Source organism: Aquarana catesbeiana, linkage group LG03, assembly GCF_042186555.1.
Source record: "Aquarana catesbeiana isolate 2022-GZ linkage group LG03, ASM4218655v1, whole genome shotgun sequence".
NCBI classification, from domain to species: Eukaryota; Metazoa; Chordata; class Amphibia; order Anura; family Ranidae; genus Aquarana; species Aquarana catesbeiana.
The window spans coordinates 626,277,598-626,297,280 of record NC_133326.1 but is presented as its reverse complement, the minus strand read 5'-3'; the positions used below and the strand labels follow the sequence as shown (position 1 = coordinate 626,297,280).

Below are 19,683 nucleotides of genomic sequence, written 5' to 3'. Positions count from 1 at the left end.
GCAGCCTCACTGTGCCCATGACTGCAGCCTTACTGTGCCCATCAATGCAGCCTTACTGTGCCCATCAATGCAGCCTCACTGTGCCCATCAATGCAGCCTCACTGTGCCCATCAATGCAGCCTCACTGTGCCCATCAATGCAGCCTCATTGTGCCCGTGAATGCAGCCTCATTGTGCCCGTGAATGCAGCCTCACTGTGCCTATCAATGCAGCCTCACTGTCCATTAAATGCAGCTTTACTGTGCCCATCAATGCAGCCTTACTGTGTCCATCAATGCAGCCTCACTGTGCCCATCAATGCAGCCTCACTGTGCCCATCAATGCAGCCTCATTGTGCCCATCAATGCAGCCTCATTGTGCCCATGAATGCAGCCTCACTGTGCCTGTGAATGCAGCCTCACTGTACCCGTGAATGCAGCCTCACTGTCCATCAAATGCAGCTTTGCTGTGCCCATGAATGCAGCCTCACTGTGCCCAAGAATGCAGCCTTATTGTGCCTGTGAATGCAGCCTCACTGTACCCATCAATGCAGCCTCACTGTCCATCAAATGCAGCTCTACTGTGCCTGCGAATGCAGCCTCACTGTGCCCGTGAATGCAGCCTCACTGTCCATCAAATGCAGCCTCACTGTGCCCCATCAATACATACTCACCATGGCATTGCCTAGAAGTCCCAGTATGTCCCACTGGTTATACTTGTCTCTGTAGAGCTAGATGTTCCACTGGCTCCCCTCCTCCTGTTGGTGTGTGTCATGGAGCTGACGGGGTCTGTGTTTGGCTGTGCTGTAGACCGGCTCGTGTGATAGGCAATTGAATCCAGTGTTCCATCTATTATCACATGAGCCGGTCTAGGGGGGCGGGACCTTACGACAGCACAGCCGAACACAGACCCAGCCAGCTCCATGACACACACCGCAGGAGATGCCCGCTGTGTGTGACACATAGGAGAGAGAGAGCGGGGGAGGGGAGCGCTGAAGTCAGCTGCAGCTCAAAGCGACCCCAGGGCAGGTGGCCTACCGGGAAATTTCCCGGTATCCCGGTAGGCCAGTCCGGCCCTGGCCCTAGCCCCCTCACCACTGTCAGCCATACACACAGCATTAAGGCAACTCGCCCTGGACATGGCCTCCCTAAAATAAGAGCTGTCCTCACACAATCAAAATTCAGCCCCTTCCCCCAAGGGTGAGAATCCATTACGGAGGGACCCAGAGGAGGACCAGAAGTGCTGGCAATTAGGTTCTTCCACACAGTTCGCAAGGATAATAACACAGTCTCTGAGGAATAAAGATGTTACGTGCCACTTTCCCACAGAGCGAGAGGAAACCTTGTATAGTTGCAGTCCATTGCCAGGGGCGACCACAGCAAAAATAACGTCATGCCCCACATTGGGCACCAAAATGTAGCTGTCTCCCCAACTTCCAAGGGCCTGATGGTGACCCCCAGAGCCAGGGAGAACTGACATTCCTCCTCAGTGTGCAGGTTACTAGGCATAGTGGGTGTGGTGCAAGGTGAAAAGATTGGGCGTCAGTCACTTTTTCTAAAATGAACAAAGAAACTTTATTTCTCTTAACAGGAACAGTAGGAGAGAGGGTTACACAGGGCACCCTTAGGCAAATCCAATAGCAATCAGGCAAACCCTGCAGAAAAAAATAGAACTAGGCAGACAGCAATACAGAAGAGGGCCTTTAAGCTGAATGCAGCAATCTGTATCTTGTAGCAACTGCTGTCTCCTATAGCAATACCTTCTCTTACAGTAATCCCACTGTAGATCTTCCAGCTTAACTCACAGTAGCCCCCTGTAGATCTTCCAGCTTAACTCACGGTATCCCACTGTAGATCTTCAAGCTCAGCTCGCCATCTCTCACTAGACTTCTTGGACTCTCAGCTACCTGCTGGATTCCTCAAGCTTCACCCACAGCTAATCGCTGTACTTATCTTCAAGCTTTACTTACAGCTACCCACTGTACTCCTTCAAGCTTTACTCACAGCTACTGCATTCCCAGATGAGTCTCTACTGAAGCTTTCCCACTTACTTCACCGTCCCCGGCTAGTGAAGCGTCTGCTCTGGTTCTCCTTCAGAACTTCATCCCTTCCAAACTTCCCTCTGCTAACAGGAGTGGTCGTCCCTTTGTGGCAACTGCTTCTTCTTTACCCAACGCTGTATCCTGGCCTAGGCCGACAAGGCCCAGGCCAGCACTTTGCATGGGGGCAGCACGGAAAGAGTCACCGCCGGCTTGCGCTACACTGTTAGTGTAGCACCAGTCTTATGGGGCAGACTGGTCTGAGAGGCAAATTAGTCTAGCGCCCCCCATAAAGCGTTCGCACTGCTTCCGGTATGCAGCGGCCGGCATTCCGCAACTGTGGGGGTGGGTACCGCTTCTAATTTTGACTCTCATCATTCTGGACCACAGACCTTCCTCACTATGCTATGTTTTCTGCTGCAGCATTGGCATGGTTATATCTTCTTAGTCCTCTCGATAAAATTATCAGAAATGTATGCTTAAAGTAGAACTATAGGCAACACTTTTTTTTTTTCATTTTGGATAGAGTAAGGGAGGGTTATAGCCCCTGTCAGTTTATTTTTTACCATCCCTGTCCCATTGCAGAGATAGCCCTTCACTTCCTGTCCCATAGCCAAACAGGAAGTGAGAGGAAATCTTTGCAAATTAAAGGAATCCATTACCCCCCAGGCCCTCAGAACTAGTGTCCCCACTCAAACATTTCAGGGCAGGTCTTAAACAGCAAGGGGTGTGGCCTTGACAGGAAGGGTTGGGTCATATTTAAATTAGGGGGTACACATGTTTAGTCAGGCCTAGAGCAGCACAAAACCTAAATACACTACTGTCTTTACCTCCGGCAATGATCAGGCTCCCCTCGGGCTGAGAAACAAAAAGAACAGCGCCCTCCAAGTGCAGTATATATGTATATAGGCAATAATGAATCAATTAAATTAGATAAATATATAAATACACAATTATAAATATATAAATATATAAAGTGTCTCTTCAGTATTGCAGCAGCGCTGTGCACCCCAATTGAACAGGGTCTCTTTCTTAATCTATTTCAGAAAGTTCAAACATGGATCTGATAGCCAGAGTTCCACCAATAAATAATCAAGATGTATTCTGTGAGGGTAGTAATCCTTTCACCAAGCGATACACCACGTGCTGGGGTCCCCAATGAAAACTCACTCACCAGAAATCAGATCAATAAAAGCCTTGATTAATAGTAGTAAATCTGCATCAATATCCAAAGCGACCACCAGATGTCAGTATTATTCCCAGTAGTTCCAATAGGATATGTAGAGGAAACAAAAATGCTCACATAGCGTGATACTGCTAAACATCTTTATTTGAACCATCCAAACATCCCCTTAAAACCATGCGTACCAAAATTTAATAAACATTGAGCAAAGATAACAAAGTGCACTGTGCCTGATTGCGTCCTCCAGTCGTGAAAACCTGTCAGGAGCGCTCCCTGTGTGTAACCACAGTCACACGCTTCCTGGTTCCTTGGTTGGTGGAGCACATGCGTCACTTCCTGTGCGACACGTCCCTAACGTTTCGTCACTTCCTGGACTTCTTCTGAGGGCGTGACACACAAGAAAGGAGGCCGGTATTTATATAAGTGGCAGGCGGAACAGCCAATCAGCAGAAGCAGACGCCCGGATGACTCACACATCCCCGCCCCTAATGCTAAATACTGTCAGCAATGTGTGAAATAACATCATCCGGACATTCTGCTCCCACAGGTCGTATTAAGCATGACAATACCGGTTCTAGTGGAAGATGACCTAATGCATAAAAAACAAGTACCTTGAATACCTGCAATCATTCAGTGTATGTGGCGCGGACATTGATCCGCAGCGCTATCATTGAGCAAGCACACTTTCGGTATTCATTAAAACTGATTAAAATATTCTCTCAAAATATAAAAGTATTTAGTAAACAAGAATTGTCTAGCAATTTTACATCATACATTGCTTATCCTATGAATAAAGATAAAACTGCATAGCGATTTCCTAGCATGTATTGAATAATCGCATACGCTAAATTGCACCTGATAAACATATGTTGGAATATTAAAATAAATATATTGTCTAGCAATTTTACATCATACATTGCTTATCCTATGAAAAGATAAAAACTGCATAGCGATTTCCTAGCACGTATTGAATAATCGCATACGATAAATTGCACCTGATAAACACATGTTGAGATATTAAAATAAATATGTATTAAAATTGTATATCTAAAATGTATATATGTACATATATAAAATATATGACAATCCACATGTAAATATATGTATATAAAACATTTATATAAAACGTGATCATATTGGAGTCAAAATTATAATAAAAATTACACTGTGATAAAATGAAACTGGAACCATACCCCAGGGTATGTCTATGTGTCACTGATGAAACAATTTATGTCAAGCTCTATGTTAAGACCCTTGGGGGCAATCACATCCACAGAATAGATCCAATGGGTTTCACGTTTGGATAACTCTCGGATGCGATTTATGCCCCTCCAATGGGACTGGAGATGTTCAACCCCCCAAAATTCCAATCCCGTCGGGTCACTATCATGTTTTAATTTAAAATGCAGTGAGACGTTATGATCCTTATAGCCTATTTTTATGTTGTTTATGTGTTCAGCTATTCTCACCCGTAATAGCCTTTTTGTACGGCCTATATAGATTAAACCGCAAGGACATTTCAATGCGTACACCACAAAGGTGCTGTTGCATGTAATGAATTGTTTAATCCCGAAACTGCGATTATTAATCGGGGAAAGGAAACTATCAATTCCTCTAAGAGGTCTGGAGACCTCCCTGCAGGCTTTGCATCTCCTGCATGCAAAAAAGCCGTTGCGATCCCAAAATGTCGGAGGACGTTTAGGAGGGTCAATCACTTTCTTCACCACTCTGTCTCCAAAACTTGTGGTTTTTCTATAAATGAACTGGGGCTCAGAAGGTAATACTGTGGTGAGTTTCTTATCTAACCGGAGTATATGCCAGTGTCTTCTGAAGATCTCCTCCACTTCCTTGTATTGAGTATGAAATTGAGAAATAAAGCCCCACTCTTTATTACGATTTTTTTCTGTTGGTGCTACCTCAGAACCCACCGGCCGTGATTCTTGTAAGCATGTAATTCTAGGTATTTCAGCCACTTCCTCCACCACCTTCTTCAGTTTCTTCGGGTCATATCCCTTGGCTTCAAATCTCTCTGTAAGGACTTTAGATTGAATCCAGAACTGTGTATCTTCAGAGCAGTTTCTTCTTACTCTCATAATCTGTCCTTTTGGGATATTCCGGAGCCATAAAGGATGTTGACCGCTTGAGATGGGCAAATAACTGTTCCTGTCTGTTTTTTTAAAATAAACTCTTGTTTCTAATTTATCGTTCACCCTATAAATGGTGACGTCCAAAAAGTTTATTTCTTCTTTATGCCATTCTGAAGTAAGCTTAATATTATTATTATTATTATTCAAGGCCTGTATAAATGCCCCTAATGACTCAGATGTACCATTCCAGATAAAAAACAGGTCATCAATGAAGCGTTTGTAAAATATAAGTTCCGGCCTTTGTTCTCTAAAAATGGTCTTATCCTCCCACTCCGCCATGAACAAATTGGCTATGCTGGGCGCGAATTTCGCGCCCATCGCAACGCCTCTTTGTTGTGAGTAGAATGTACCGTCATACCAAAAATAGTTATGACAAAGGCAGAAATCCAAGGCATTCCTAAGGAAAATCTTTTGGTTGCAAGAACCGGTCCAAGTACTGACCCATTCTGGCAGAGACCGAATCAATACTGTCTCTGCCAGAATGGGTCAGTACTTGGACCGGTTCTTGCAAAAGAGTGTCACTAATACCCGTTCATATATAAGGGACACTAAGAATTTTTTAAATTGTTTGCAGAATGTGAGCCTGATAGGAAGAGAGCAGGCAATTTTGGTCACAGCCGACGTTTCCTCTCTTTATTCCATCATACAGCATGATGATGCCTTATTGGCGCTCAATTGGGCCCTTAGTCAAAGAGAGGATCTCCCCCATAACCAAAAGATTTTCCTTAGGAATGCCTTGGATTTCTGCCTTTGTCATAACTATTTTTGGTATGACGGTACATTCTACTCACAACAAAGAGGCGTTGCGATGGGCGCGAAATTCGCGCCCAGCATAGCCAATTTGTTCATGGCGGAGTGGGAGGATAAGACCATTTTTAGAGAACAAAGGCCGGAACTTATATTTTACAAACGCTTCATTGATGACCTGTTTTTTATCTGGAATGGTACATCTGAGTCATTAGGGGCATTTATACAGGCCTTGAATAATAATAATAATAATATTAAGCTTACTTCAGAATGGCATAAAGAAGAAATAAACTTTTTGGACGTCACCATTTATAGGGTGAACGATAAATTAGAAACAAGAGTTTATTTTAAAAAAACAGACAGGAACAGTTATTTGCCCATCTCAAGCGGTCATCATCCTTTATGGCTCCGGAATATCCCAAAAGGACAGATTATGAGAGTAAGAAGAAACTGCTCTGAAGATACACAGTTCTGGATTCAATCTAAAGTCCTTACAGAGAGATTTGAAGCCAAGGGATATGACCCGAAGAAACTGAAGAAGGTGGTGGAGGAAGTGGCTGAAATACCTAGAATTACATGCTTACAAGAATCACGGCCGGTGGGTTCTGAGGTAGCACCAACAGAAAAAAATCGTAATAAAGAGTGGGGCTTTATTTCTCAATTTCATACTCAATACAAGGAAGTGGAGGAGATCTTCAGAAGACACTGGCATATACTCCGGTTAGATAAGAAACTCACCACAGTATTACCTTCTGAGCCCCAGTTCATTTATAGAAAAACCACAAGTTTTGGAGACAGAGTGGTGAAGAAAGTGATTGACCCTCCTAAACGTCCTCCGACATTTTGGGATCGCAACGGCTTTTTTGCATGCAGGAGATGCAAAGCCTGCAGGGAGGTCTCCAGACCTCTTAGAGGAATTGATAGTTTCCTTTCCCCGATTAATAATCGCAGTTTCGGGATTAAACAATTCATTACATGCAACAGCACCTTTGTGGTGTACGCATTGAAATGTCCTTGCGGTTTAATCTATATAGGCCGTACAAAAAGGCTATTACGGGTGAGAATAGCTGAACACATAAACAACATAAAAATAGGCTATAAGGATCATAACGTCTCACTGCATTTTAAATTAAAACATGATAGTGACCCGACGGGATTGGAATTTTGGGGGGTTGAACATCTCCAGTCCCATTGGAGGGGCATAAATCGCATCCGAGAGTTATCCAAACGTGAAACCCATTGGATCTATTCTGTGGATGTGATTGCCCCCAAGGGTCTTAACATAGAGCTTGACATAAATTGTTTCATCAGTGACACATAGACATACCCTGGGGTATGGTTCCAGTTTCATTTTATCACAGTGTAATTTTTATTATAATTTTGACTCCAATATGATCACGTTTTATATAAATGTTTTATATACATATATTTACATGTGGATTGTCATATATTTTATATATGTACATATATACATTTTAGATATACAATTTTAATACATATTTATTTTAATATCTCAACATGTGTTTATCAGGTGCAATTTATCGTATGCGATTATTCAATACGTGCTAGGAAATCGCTATGCAGTTTTTATCTTTTCATAGGATAAGCAATGTATGATGTAAAATTGCTAGACAATATATTTATTTTAATATTCCAACATATGTTTATCAGGTGCAATTTAGCGTATGCGATTATTCAATACATGCTAGGAAATCGCTATGCAGTTTTATCTTTATTCATAGGATAAGCAATGTATGATGTAAAATTGCTAGACAATTCTTGTTTACTAAATACTTTTATATTTTGAGAGAATATTTTAATCAGTTTTAATGAATACCGAAAGTGTGCTTGCTCAATGATAGCGCTGCGGATCAATGTCCGCGCCACATACACTGAATGATTGCAGGTATTCAAGGTACTTGTTTTTTATGCATTAGGTCATCTTCCACTAGAACCGGTATTGTCATGCTTAATACGACCTGTGGGAGCAGAATGTCCGGATGATGTTATTTCACACATTGCTGACAGTATTTAGCATTAGGGGCGGGGATGTGTGAGTCATCCGGGCGTCTGCTTCTGCTGATTGGCTGTTCCGCCTGCCACTTATATAAATACCGGCCTCCTTTCTTGTGTGTCACGCCCTCAGAAGAAGTCCAGGAAGTGACGAAACGTTAGGGACGTGTCGCACAGGAAGTGACGCATGTGCTCCACCAACCAAGGAACCAGGAAGCGTGTGACTGTGGTTACACACAGGGAGCGCTCCTGACAGGTTTTCACGACTGGAGGACGCAATCAGGCACAGTGCACTTTGTTATCTTTGCTCAATGTTTATTAAATTTTGGTACGCATGGTTTTAAGGGGATGTTTGGATGGTTCAAATAAAGATGTTTAGCAGTATCACGCTATGTGAGCATTTTTGTTTCCTCTACATATCCTATTGGAACTACTGGGAATAATACTGACATCTGGTGGTCGCTTTGGATATTGATGCAGATTTACTACTATTAATCAAGGCTTTTATTGATCTGATTTCTGGTGAGTGAGTTTTCATTGGGGACCCCAGCACGTGGTGTATCGCTTGGTGAAAGGATTACTACCCTCACAGAATACATCTTGATTATTTATTGGTGGAACTCTGGCTATCAGATCCATGTTTGAACTTTCTGAAATAGATTAAGAAAGAGACCCTGTTCAATTGGGGTGCACAGCGCTGCTGCAATACTGAAGAGACACTTTATATATTTATATATTTATAATTGTGTATTTATATATTTATCTAATTTAATTGATTCATTATTGCCTATATACATGTTCTACTATTTAAGCAGCTGCTACTAGTCATATAATTATTTATGTGCCGCACATACACCGTTAGAATATTGTACTAAGCGCAGAGCATTGTTGTTTTTTTGGGACGGGCATATACAACATACATTCATTCAAGTGCAGTATATAAGCTGGTTTAATTAATGAAATGGTTTAAAAACACTCACAAAAGTAAAGGAACAGTAGGCATTAATTATCATCCGCTCCCGATGGCCGGGTGAGATTGGGGGAGGTCCGGTGTAGATGTGGTGGTGGCTGTGTCTCCTGGATCCGATCCTATGCCGGTCACACTGCTGGTTCACTGTGCTGTCCGGTGGATAGGAGAGGGGATCGATGGTGTACACTGCTCGCTGGGGCGGACGTCACTTCCGGGTCGGGTCGGCGGGAGGTGCTCGAGTTCGGGACATGCGTGTCCCTTCCTCAGGCTTGAATGGCGGCCATCTTTAGTGGAGGCATGATATACCCACACAATACACAGTCACATGATGTGTTACCATGGAAACATTATACACAATATTACACACAAGGGGAGGGGGATGAAAGGGGAGTGGGAGGGAGTAAAAAAACTACATGCGACCTAATTGGTGTGTGTGTGGCAGTGGATTGAAGATGTATATGCAGCAGATGGGGGGGGGGAGCAGAAGGAGGAAATAAAAATGTATGTAGGAAATTTTATATGAGGAGAGTGTGCAATTAGATAAGGCGGTGGTGGGTAAATGTAAGATAAGTATATTACAGAGGATGTAATAGATGGATTATGATGAAATCAATTAAATAGGGTAAATGGAATGAGTAAATAAGGTAAAAAATAAAATGAAATAATAGAGCGAAAATATAATGGGATGAGAAAAGAAAAATCTTAAAAATAAGAATAAAAATAAAAATAAAATTAACATAAAAATAAGAATAAAGATAAAATAAAAATAAAAATAATAATAATAAAATGAACAAAATTAAATGATGATGACGGTTATGGAAAGTGTATTTTATGGGAACATGATTAAGGATTAATATTAATATTGAGTGGTTGGTGGTGGTTATTTGTTGAGAGGGGTCAGAGGGAGAGTGGTTAAATGGAATATTGGGGTGGGAGGATGATACTGTTAAAAAGTATTCATCATACTGGTGGTACAGAGGGTGATGCGTGGATGTGACAATGATGTTAGACTGAATAGAGGAAATACCCATGTATGAAACAATGTCAGCAATAATGAATCAGACAAATGAATCAGAAAAATAAACCAAAATAAGGGTGAAAAAGGTATATTTGGAGTTACACAGGGGTGGATGTGTAAGTAACAAACTTACAGATGTGCCTAGGCATTTTATTATGGAGGGTCATCAGCAAGAACAGATAGAATACTGGAGGCCATGTATTGTCTGGGTCATAGTAAGGTGTTAATTTCTATGGTTTCGTTTAGGCCTCCAGGGATAGAGTATCCAGGGTGTAGATCCAATAATTCTCTCTTTCACTGAGTCTTGTGTATCATTCAGCGGGAGGAAAGGTGTTCGGAATGGACTCCAGTATCCAAACCCATAATCCAATGGAGGACTGGTCATGGAATTCCAGGAAGTGTCTGGGGACGCTGTGTTTGTCCTTTCCCTGTTCGACCAGCTTGCGGTGTTCTCCAAAGCCTTTACATAGGGTTCAGATCGTGCGGCCGACGTGCAGTAGGCCACAAGGGCAGGTCAGGCAATAGATTACATATTCGGAGGGGCATGTGAAGAAATCAGGTATTATATATTGTTTGCCTTTGTGGGTGAAGTCCTTCTGTCTGTGTGTAACGTGGGCGCATGTAAGGCACAGAGGTTTCCTGCACTGGTACATACCCTTGATATTGAAAAAGGTTAGGGATGTACTGGTGATGGAGTGTAATGGTTTTATCTTACTTGGTGCTATTTTGGCTTTGATATTTTTGACTCGTCTATAGGTGATTAAAGTACGGTCACTGACTGTAGCTTTGGGGTGAGGATCTTCTCTTAGGATTGGCCAATGTCTTTGAAGGATCTTTTCCATCTTCTTGAATTTATTGTGGAACTGTGTGACAAACCGGGTGTGTTGAGAGTTATCTGTAGGTGTGTTCTTTGTTGATAATAACATCTTTATGGAGATATTGTTGGAAGGCTTCTTCTGTGATGTCATCTGGGTATCCTTTTTCTTTGAATTTTGTTTTGAGTAACTCACTGTGAGATATATAATCTTGTTCCAAGGTACAGTTGTGTTTGAGCCTACAGAACTGACTTCTGGGGATGTTGTTTATCCAGCGAGGATGATGGCAGCTCTTGTAATGTAAATATGAGTTCCCTGACGTGGGCTTGACATAGTTTTGCGCACAGATGGTTTTGTTTTGGTGGAATAGTTCTAAATCCAAAAAGGTTAGCTTGTTGCTGTCAGTCATGGAGGTAAAGGACAAGCCCATGTTGTTGTTGTTGCAGTATTCTAGAAAGTCGGGGATGAGTGAATCAGGACCATCCCAGATGATGACCACGTTGTCAATGTATCGCATGTAAAAAAACAGATTTGCTGCAAAGGGGTTGTTGTGATGGATGTATCCTCCCATTGACCCATTGTGAGGTTGGCATAGCTGGGGGCAAAATTTGCCCCCATAGCTGTGCCATGGGTTTGGATGTAGAATTGGCTGTTAAACTCGAAATAGTTGTGTGTTAGACAAAATTTGAGAATTTCCGACAAAAAATGTATCTGACATGGACTTAGCAGAGGGTCTTGATTTAGGTAATATTTTATGGCCTGGAGACCCACTGTGTGTGGGTTGGAGGTATATAACGATACTACATCTAATGAGAGCCAGCGGTAGGTTGGCTCCCAAGTGTAGTGCTGCAACATGTCCAAAAGGTGAATACTGTCCTTTATATATGAGGGGAGGTTGCAAACTATGGGTTGCAGGAAGTGGTCTAAGTAGATGGAGAAATAACTGGTGACACTTTCCATTGCTGCCACTATTGGCCTACCCGGAGGGTTATTAGAATCTTTGTGCACTTTAGGGAGGTGGTAGAAATAAGGCCTCTTGTAAAAGTCGTGTTTAAGAAAAGCAACCTCCGATTTGGTGATGATACCTTCATCTGAAGCTCTTTGGATCAGTTTGTGGGCTTAGAGTAAAAAAAATAGGTAAAGGGTCCAAGTGTAATTTCTTGTATGTGGATGTATTGGATAGGAGTCTATTGGATTTGGTTAGATAGTCCGTGCGGTTTTGGATGACGATGCCGCCTCCTTTGTCAGCTGACCGAATAATCAACTGTCAGTTATCTGAGAGATCTTTTAGGGCCTTCAATTCTGATGTAGACAAGTTTGAAAAATTGTTATTAGTTGTAGACTGTTGACATAGACGCAGTATGTCTGCATACACAACTTGATAAAAACTGTGAATATAAGGACCTTTGGCAAAGGTGGGATTGAAAATGGATTTTCAATCCCACGGGCCGAACCTCTAACACACGCGGTTCCGCCCTAGGCTTCGGGCTTAACCTTTGCTGCTCCTCCTTTGCGGAACCCTAAACTACTGGATAGGCCTTACATAGACCTAGCAGCCAGTATGACTCCTGGATAGGCCTCAGGCTTCAGGCCTAGCAACCCGGAGTTACTCGACAATCTACACCCACTCAGGCCGCAGCCCCGTGTGGGAAGAACCCCGATCACCTGACTCCTCCAGAATAAATAGCCTATCCCAGCATGCAAAGCAGCCAAAAGAAACTCCTGCTGATTGGCTGAGATAACTCATTTACCCATCACCTGAATTCACTGTAATCCATCATCCTAATGCCAAAGGCAACATTGCCACCTATTGACATAAGAGAGAGACTACCAATTAAACTCAGACTAAGGACAGAAATCAGTGGATCAAACTACCAATTAGCCAGGCTAGTTACCACCTAGCACAACTAGATTTTTTAGCAGCCCTGTTTAGGACCAGGCTGCTACATGCACTAGTAGATTTAGGTCTCAATCATAGTATATCGTGAATTAGGTGTTTGTTTATGCATGTAGAGCCACCCGGAGCTCTACATGCATAAATGGAAATGAACTGGCTGTACGCACTCCACTCTCTGGAGCCCAAGTACATTATAGAAGAGTTTACTGCACTTGATTTAACCTTGACTAAACATCCCTGTTGGAAATCCCTTGGGTATACCAAATGGATCAGCAAGATGCAGAGCACACACATAACCCTGACATAGGTTGTAGTGAAAAAAAAAAAAACTTTCATGAAAATTGCGCTGATAATGCTACAAAACTCCATAGTACATTCCATTATCCAGTCCGAGTGAATCCTTTTACGTTTTCAGAGGCTAATATGACCATGATAATAGTGCTGCTGATAATGATACAATACGCAAAAGTAGATTCCTTTATCCCATCCAAGTGAATCCTTTTAAGTTTTTAGGAGGCTAATCTGAGATACCTTGTGTCTAGAATTCTCAGAAAGTATTGGATTGTATTTTATCAGAGATCAGGACTGAGGGCTCATCTACACATGTGTCTGTGTTTGCCTCCCCACCTAGAATCGCTTTTTAGAGGCATCTGACAGTCCTGTGTTAACCATAGAAAGCCTATAGCACTGCAACCATGTGCAGAACACGCAGTTGCAGCAGGGCCCATTCACATGAGGCTGAATGCAATCTGTTGTATAAATTTTGCCACACCATGACCACAGCAGTGTGTACTAACAAGTCTATGTTTGCTGCTTGTAGGCAGGTGCAGTCTATTTTCTCCACTGTAGGTGGCGCTCGCCCGCAGCAGCATTGCAGTTGAAGGGGATAATACAATTTTACATTACGCAAAAGTAGATTCCTTTATCCCATCCAAGTGAATCCTTTTAAGTTTTAGGAGGCTAATCTGAGATACCTTGTGTCTAGAATTCTCAGAAAGTATTGTGCATAACACACAGTTGCAGCAGGGCCCATTCACATGAGGCTGAATGCAATCTGTGTGTACTAACATGGCTGTTTGCTGCTTGTAGGCAGGTGCAGTCTATTTTCTCCACTGTAGGTGGCGCTCGACCGCAGTGGCATTGCAGTTGGATGGGAAGCGCTTGACCGCAGTGGCATTGCAGTTGGAGGGGAAGTCGAGAGGAACGTGGTTCCCCTATAGTTTCCCGGGTCACTGGAGAAGCTATCCAATTCGATGTTACCACCCCATGTGACTCTGGCAGCCATCTTGGGTAAGAAAGAGCCTATTTAAGGCCCTGGCTCCCAGGCTTGGCGCGCATTTCACATGTGGGTAATGTAGGTATAGCTCACCTGTCTGACAGGGACAGTGATTAGCAGCAGGGGGAGGTTCCAGATGAGTAGGGAAAGTATAGGGACATGCCATTCTTTCTGGACACCTCTCTGTTTGGCCATGGACTGGCCAGGGCACATTCCACCCCTCAAAGCAGATGCTGTCAGATCATCTGAGACCTGCCTACATTGCTGTTGCCTTCTGTTAGTGGTCCCGGTCAGGCGTCTTCCCGCTGGGCTTGTTGTAAATTGCCAAACTCTAACTTTAATACAAGTTCAATTTTCTGCAACTGGAGTGTTTATTGCCGCCGCACAACACTGCACCTCCCCACACTTGGCGGCATTTGGGAGGTTTTGTCCCTTCTTACAGTGGGTGTGAAAGGAGAAGCAGGAACTATCATGGTACCATTAGGATCAGCCTCGGCCCTGGTGGCCAGGTTTAATGGCTCCAACATTCTTCTAGCTGAGTGGGAGGGGAGGCTATGAAGTGCTGCAAGCCTGTATCATGGTCCCTACCCAGCTGAATGGGGGGCTAGCTATTAATCCCTTGGAGAATGACGCCTGACGAGCGGGGATGGCACTGCCTAAATGGGATCAGGCCACCTTGGAACGAATTGGGGTGTGCCTGGTCTGTTCAGAGAAAATGTGGTCTTCCCAGAGTTGAAGCAGAGATTCTTTGTCCAGGGGCAGCAGGAGGATGAGAGCCTCACTCACTTTGCGGTGGCACATCAGAATCTCTGGAATCGCCTGGAGAAGAGGGGTGTGCGTAGTTGTGCCAATATTACCACCTCAGATCATCTACTGAGGAACCAGTTGATGGTAGGAATAAAGGCTGGGCCAGTGAGATGAGCCCTACAGGAGCGAATCAGAGTGCAACTCACCATCTCTTTTCATGATAGAGTGGTGGACACGGTTGCATGGAAACAGGAAGATGCAGAGTCAACTGTGACAGTGACAAAACGGTATGACCTGTTGCACTTGAAAGAGGAGGCCTTGGGTCCATCACTTCTGTTGGCCATTCACACAGCGTCGAAGGAACTTGCCCTAGACGTGGCCTCTCTGAAACAGAAAATGCAAAAACACCATGCAAATTCCCTATGGCTACATTTCCTGCAGGTACAGCAGCCCATTTAAGGAATTTTGCATCTACAACATTATTCAAAATCACTGCCAACCAGAATCTTTTTTAATTTTATTTTGCTTTGATTTGCTTTGGTACATGTCTTCCAGTGGAGTGCCCAGTCCCCCATGCCATTTGCTTGACAATCACTTGCCTATTATTGTATTTAACATTTGGTTCCCATTGACTTTAATAGGGTTTGGATTCGGCACCCAAACTTTAGGTACATTCAGCTCATCCTTAACAGTAATCTGTCTTACAGTTCTACATATACCACTTGGGTTAATTTAACGGATACTCATCAATAGCACAATAATATCCTCCCAGCAGGCATTTTACATATATTGTCATAATAGTTTTGAAATATATTACAGCAATATATAGGTTATCAGACTAACGGTATTAGTCCTTAATGCTGTCCTAACCTAGTCAATGTTGTCCTAATCCTTGATAGAGTTAAAACCATTCAGACCTCCTCTTCCTTCCCCAGAGGAAATGATTGCAGTTTACTCCATTCAGGATATGTCCTTTTTTCCTGTTTATTATGAAAGTTAAATTCATGCAAGCAAGTTTGGATTATGCTGAGAATCCCTAAAAATATATAAATTGTTTCAAGGTGGGTATCAGGAACGTGGGTAGGTAAAGCATTGCATTAGGTTTAGCATCTATAATATATTATTATAAGACGGTGATGAAAAACATATCTTTCTGGATACTCCGGTGTCAATTTAATCAATGTAAAAAATGATTGATGGCAGCATTGATTTTTAAAGACATGGGCTAAATTGGATAATGGAGTGTGAGTAGGAAAAGATTTGCTGGGCTGGGGGGAATATCTGGTCAGTATCATTCTATCCTGGGTTTTATTCTGCTTACACGTGGCCAGGATAAATTAATTTCTCACACCTCAGAAGGAGGGTCAGCGGTGGAAGAACTTGTAAAGTTGTCAAAAGGTGATATGTTCCTTTTGGTTTTGTAATCCAAGTGATGGGTTTATGTTATATCTGTTATTAGCAGCCACTTATTACTGAGATCAATTGCTCAGGGATGAAAAACCTTGCAATGTACCTGCTACTTTGCCCATCATTTATTGCTGGTCTCCCAAGCTATTTAGTTCCATGCTTTTTATAGCCTATAATGCTCTTTATATACGTTTTTAACGGATGTTTTCTATCTAGTTTTGTACTATTAATCTATATTTTTTGTTTGACATATTTAACCACTTCAGCTCTCTAAAGTTGGCCATACATAGTTAGTTAGTTTTTTTTTGTTGTTGTTCAGCCCACCAGGACACCAGTATTCTGACAGCGGTACCCACCACTGATTTGGCCAGGCCTGCTATAAAAATAAAGTACTGCATTTTTTAAAACATCTTATAATTAAAACAATGCAACCAAACCTCACACTAGCTCTGACCACATTTATTAAACCTATCCTATTTGATAAAACCCCACTATTTTCAATAGGGATGGTTAAGAAGTTCTGTATGATGGTTATGATGGAGTAAAACCAAAACTAGGACAAAACAATTGGTATGTGAATTATGCAGATCCGGGTTACAGGAAAAGTAGAGCCAAAGCTCTGCATCCTGTGACCCAGTTCTAGCTAATGCTCGCTGTCAGCTGAAGTCACTCATCTAGTCCAGGCTTAGGACAAATCCTGATTTTACAGTCAGGATCCACCCAGATGCCTGGACCAGTAGGTGGCTCAGGCTCTCAGCACACAGCTGAGAGCCTGAGCCAGCCACTCTCACCTCCACAGCCCAGCACTCGCTTAGTTCTTGGGGTAGAGCCAGCGGTAGACAGCTACAGCTGGGATCAGTGCTGCAGCCATCTAGGGGTGTATGATTTTTATATTTTACTTCTGTATGTATTCCTGCACTTTTCTTTTATGCCTTTTGACATATCTTTAAAAGGCTAAAATAGTCACACAGAAGTGTAACAATGGCACTCTCGGCCTCACCCTAACTGAAATGTTCCAGCTCATGGGACAACAATCCAAGTGCCATGAGCCTGAAAGTGATCATGATTGGGGTCAGTTAACTCTTCAGTCAACCCTTTACACCAACATGTGCTCATGTAAAACATGCCACCATATGCTTTAACCCAAACACACACCATTCACAGCATATGCTGTAACAATTCTGCTCTTAGGAAATGTGACACTTCCTGCCAGACAGTCAGGAAGGTGAGTTTAAAATATGGTAATATTCTACAAAGTTCTTCTTTAGAGCATTTCAAGAACCACTAATAATTTTTAAAAAAAATTTTAATGAAAGAAAGAAACAAAGAAAAATATTCATAGAAAAAGACATTGCAAAACAGACAATAGCAATAGTAAAATAAAAAGGAATAAAAGTGAAAAACTACTTAGGAAAGTTTGCCTGACCTTTGGTTCCGATGGAGTCCAATTCACTGCAGTGTAAGTCCAATTTCGAAAGAGTCACTGGCCCGCAAAGATGAGTCTTAGCAGTCAAGCATTCAAGTTTTCAGTGGAAAACTAGGAGCTTACAAGCTGCAAATGTAGCCGTCTGTTTCCTGAGGAGAGCACTTACAAAAATTACATAACCAATGAAAGGTTCTGAGGAGTGTTCTGAGCGGGTGTCAAAGCGTTTTATGATAATTCAGCAGACACTCCCCCCATACCAATTTTCTAACCATATCAACATTTGCAGATTACCATATTTTGCAGTCCAACATGATTCTGGTTTGACTGTAATTCTATCATGGCAGGATTTATGGAATAAGTATAGGTTTTGAGAGCTGGGTTAATGAAAAGGATAGCTTCAGGTCAAGTAGAGCCACACTGAATGGTGTATTGCTTAAAATGGTTTTAAGACAGCCAATTATGACATGCATTAAGATTTGTTAAGCTCTGCCAGAGGTTTTTTTGACGTAGCAATTTTACGACAGAACTTTTATGTAAAGTCTTTGGTTTATTGTTATTCATGTCAGTTGTTAGTGCTCTGAATTGTCAGATTGATGCTAATGGGTTTAATGATACTAGGTCCGAGTCCTGTCAAAGATGATATGACTGGAATGCTGCAATGTGATTTATGATAGCCTGTAGTGTATAGTGACAATCAGCACCAAAATAAACCTCCTAAAGTGCAATGTGCATAAAAACTATTAAATCCCCACAGCTGCTGTAACACTCTCAGTGATTTACCACATCAAAATATACAATTGATCTTAGTGCAGCGCTGTTCAACATGTGAATCAGTCAATTATTAAATGAATAAAATACCTCTTACAATACTATCATATATGTGTAAATGATTCAACAGTGAATTCACAACCAGTCCATATACAGTATATATATATAAAAGTTGACATTCATGTGTTGCAAAACTTCAATATTAATATAAAGCCAGTTCATATTTGACAGAAAGTATTAACATCCACCGCCGTGCTCATCCGTCCTCACTAGGATCTATTATATGTGCACACTGTCACCAGCTAAATTGCCTGTTCACCTCACAGATAAGTTAAAAACTCAGATAATGGGAAGAAAGAGAGGCCTCCACCATGACAAATGGTGTCCCATCCCTGGTGCAATAGAACAAGAAAAAATACCCCCTGAATGGGACTTTAACAGACCACCAACTCTATCATAAAAAGTATCTTTTAATGATATAGAATAAAAAGACGTGTACCGTCTACACATTACATAGATGCATCAAACAAAAAACAGAACAAAAAATGTACAGGTTGCAGATCAACATATGTACTCTCCAAGGGGTGGTGTACCCTGGTGCCAAGAAAAGAAAATATACAATTACAGATTATCAGACTATCATATGTACTCTCCAAGGGGTGGTGTACCCTGATGTCCGACGCGTTTCCAGTATTCTGATACCTTCATCAGGGGATGAGAGTTGGGTATATTTACATATGTTTTTTAATTCAAATGGAATGATTCCATGTATAAAGAGTGCCGAAGGCGATTCAATCAAACAAAATATTCACTAGACGCCAGACCATGATGATGGAAGAATTTTGAGTGCACAACCATTCCAGCATCAGTAAATATGCATCCTGGATACCTGGGACGGGCTGTCGTCAAAGCCTAAAGTAGGGGCTAAATAACGGGCAGAAAAATATCCGAGTGTCCCTGAATGGACATGTCCTAAAGGTACCCATCCAGGGATGCTCGGATATTTTTCCGCCCATTATTTAGCCCCTACTTTAGGCTCTAATGACAGCCCATCCCAGGTATCCAGGATGCATATTTACTGATGCTGGAATTGTTGTGCACTCAAAATTCTTCCATCATCACGGTCTGGCACCTAGTGAATATTTTGTTTGATTGAATCGTCTTCGGCACTCTTTATACATGGAATCATTCCATTTGAATTAAAAAATATATGTAAATATACCCAACTCTCATTCCCTGATGAAGGTATCAGA

The 19,683-nt window shown here is 42.2% G+C and overlaps 1 protein-coding gene across 3 annotated transcripts in view; it reads left to right on the top strand.

Annotated features, from left to right (window-relative positions):
- Positions 1-19,683, top strand: part of PGLYRP2 (peptidoglycan recognition protein 2) — a 94,192-nt gene that overhangs the window by 28,046 nt on the left and 46,463 nt on the right. Inside the window, exon 1 of one of the 3 annotated variants that reach the window (XM_073622402.1) lies at positions 15,776-15,890. The exons of the other annotated variants lie outside the window; for them this stretch is intronic. The gene's annotated coding sequence lies outside the window, so the exon portion shown is untranslated. Of the gene's footprint in view, positions 1-15,775; positions 15,891-19,683 lie in introns of those variants that run through there. 3 annotated transcript variants of the gene reach the window in all.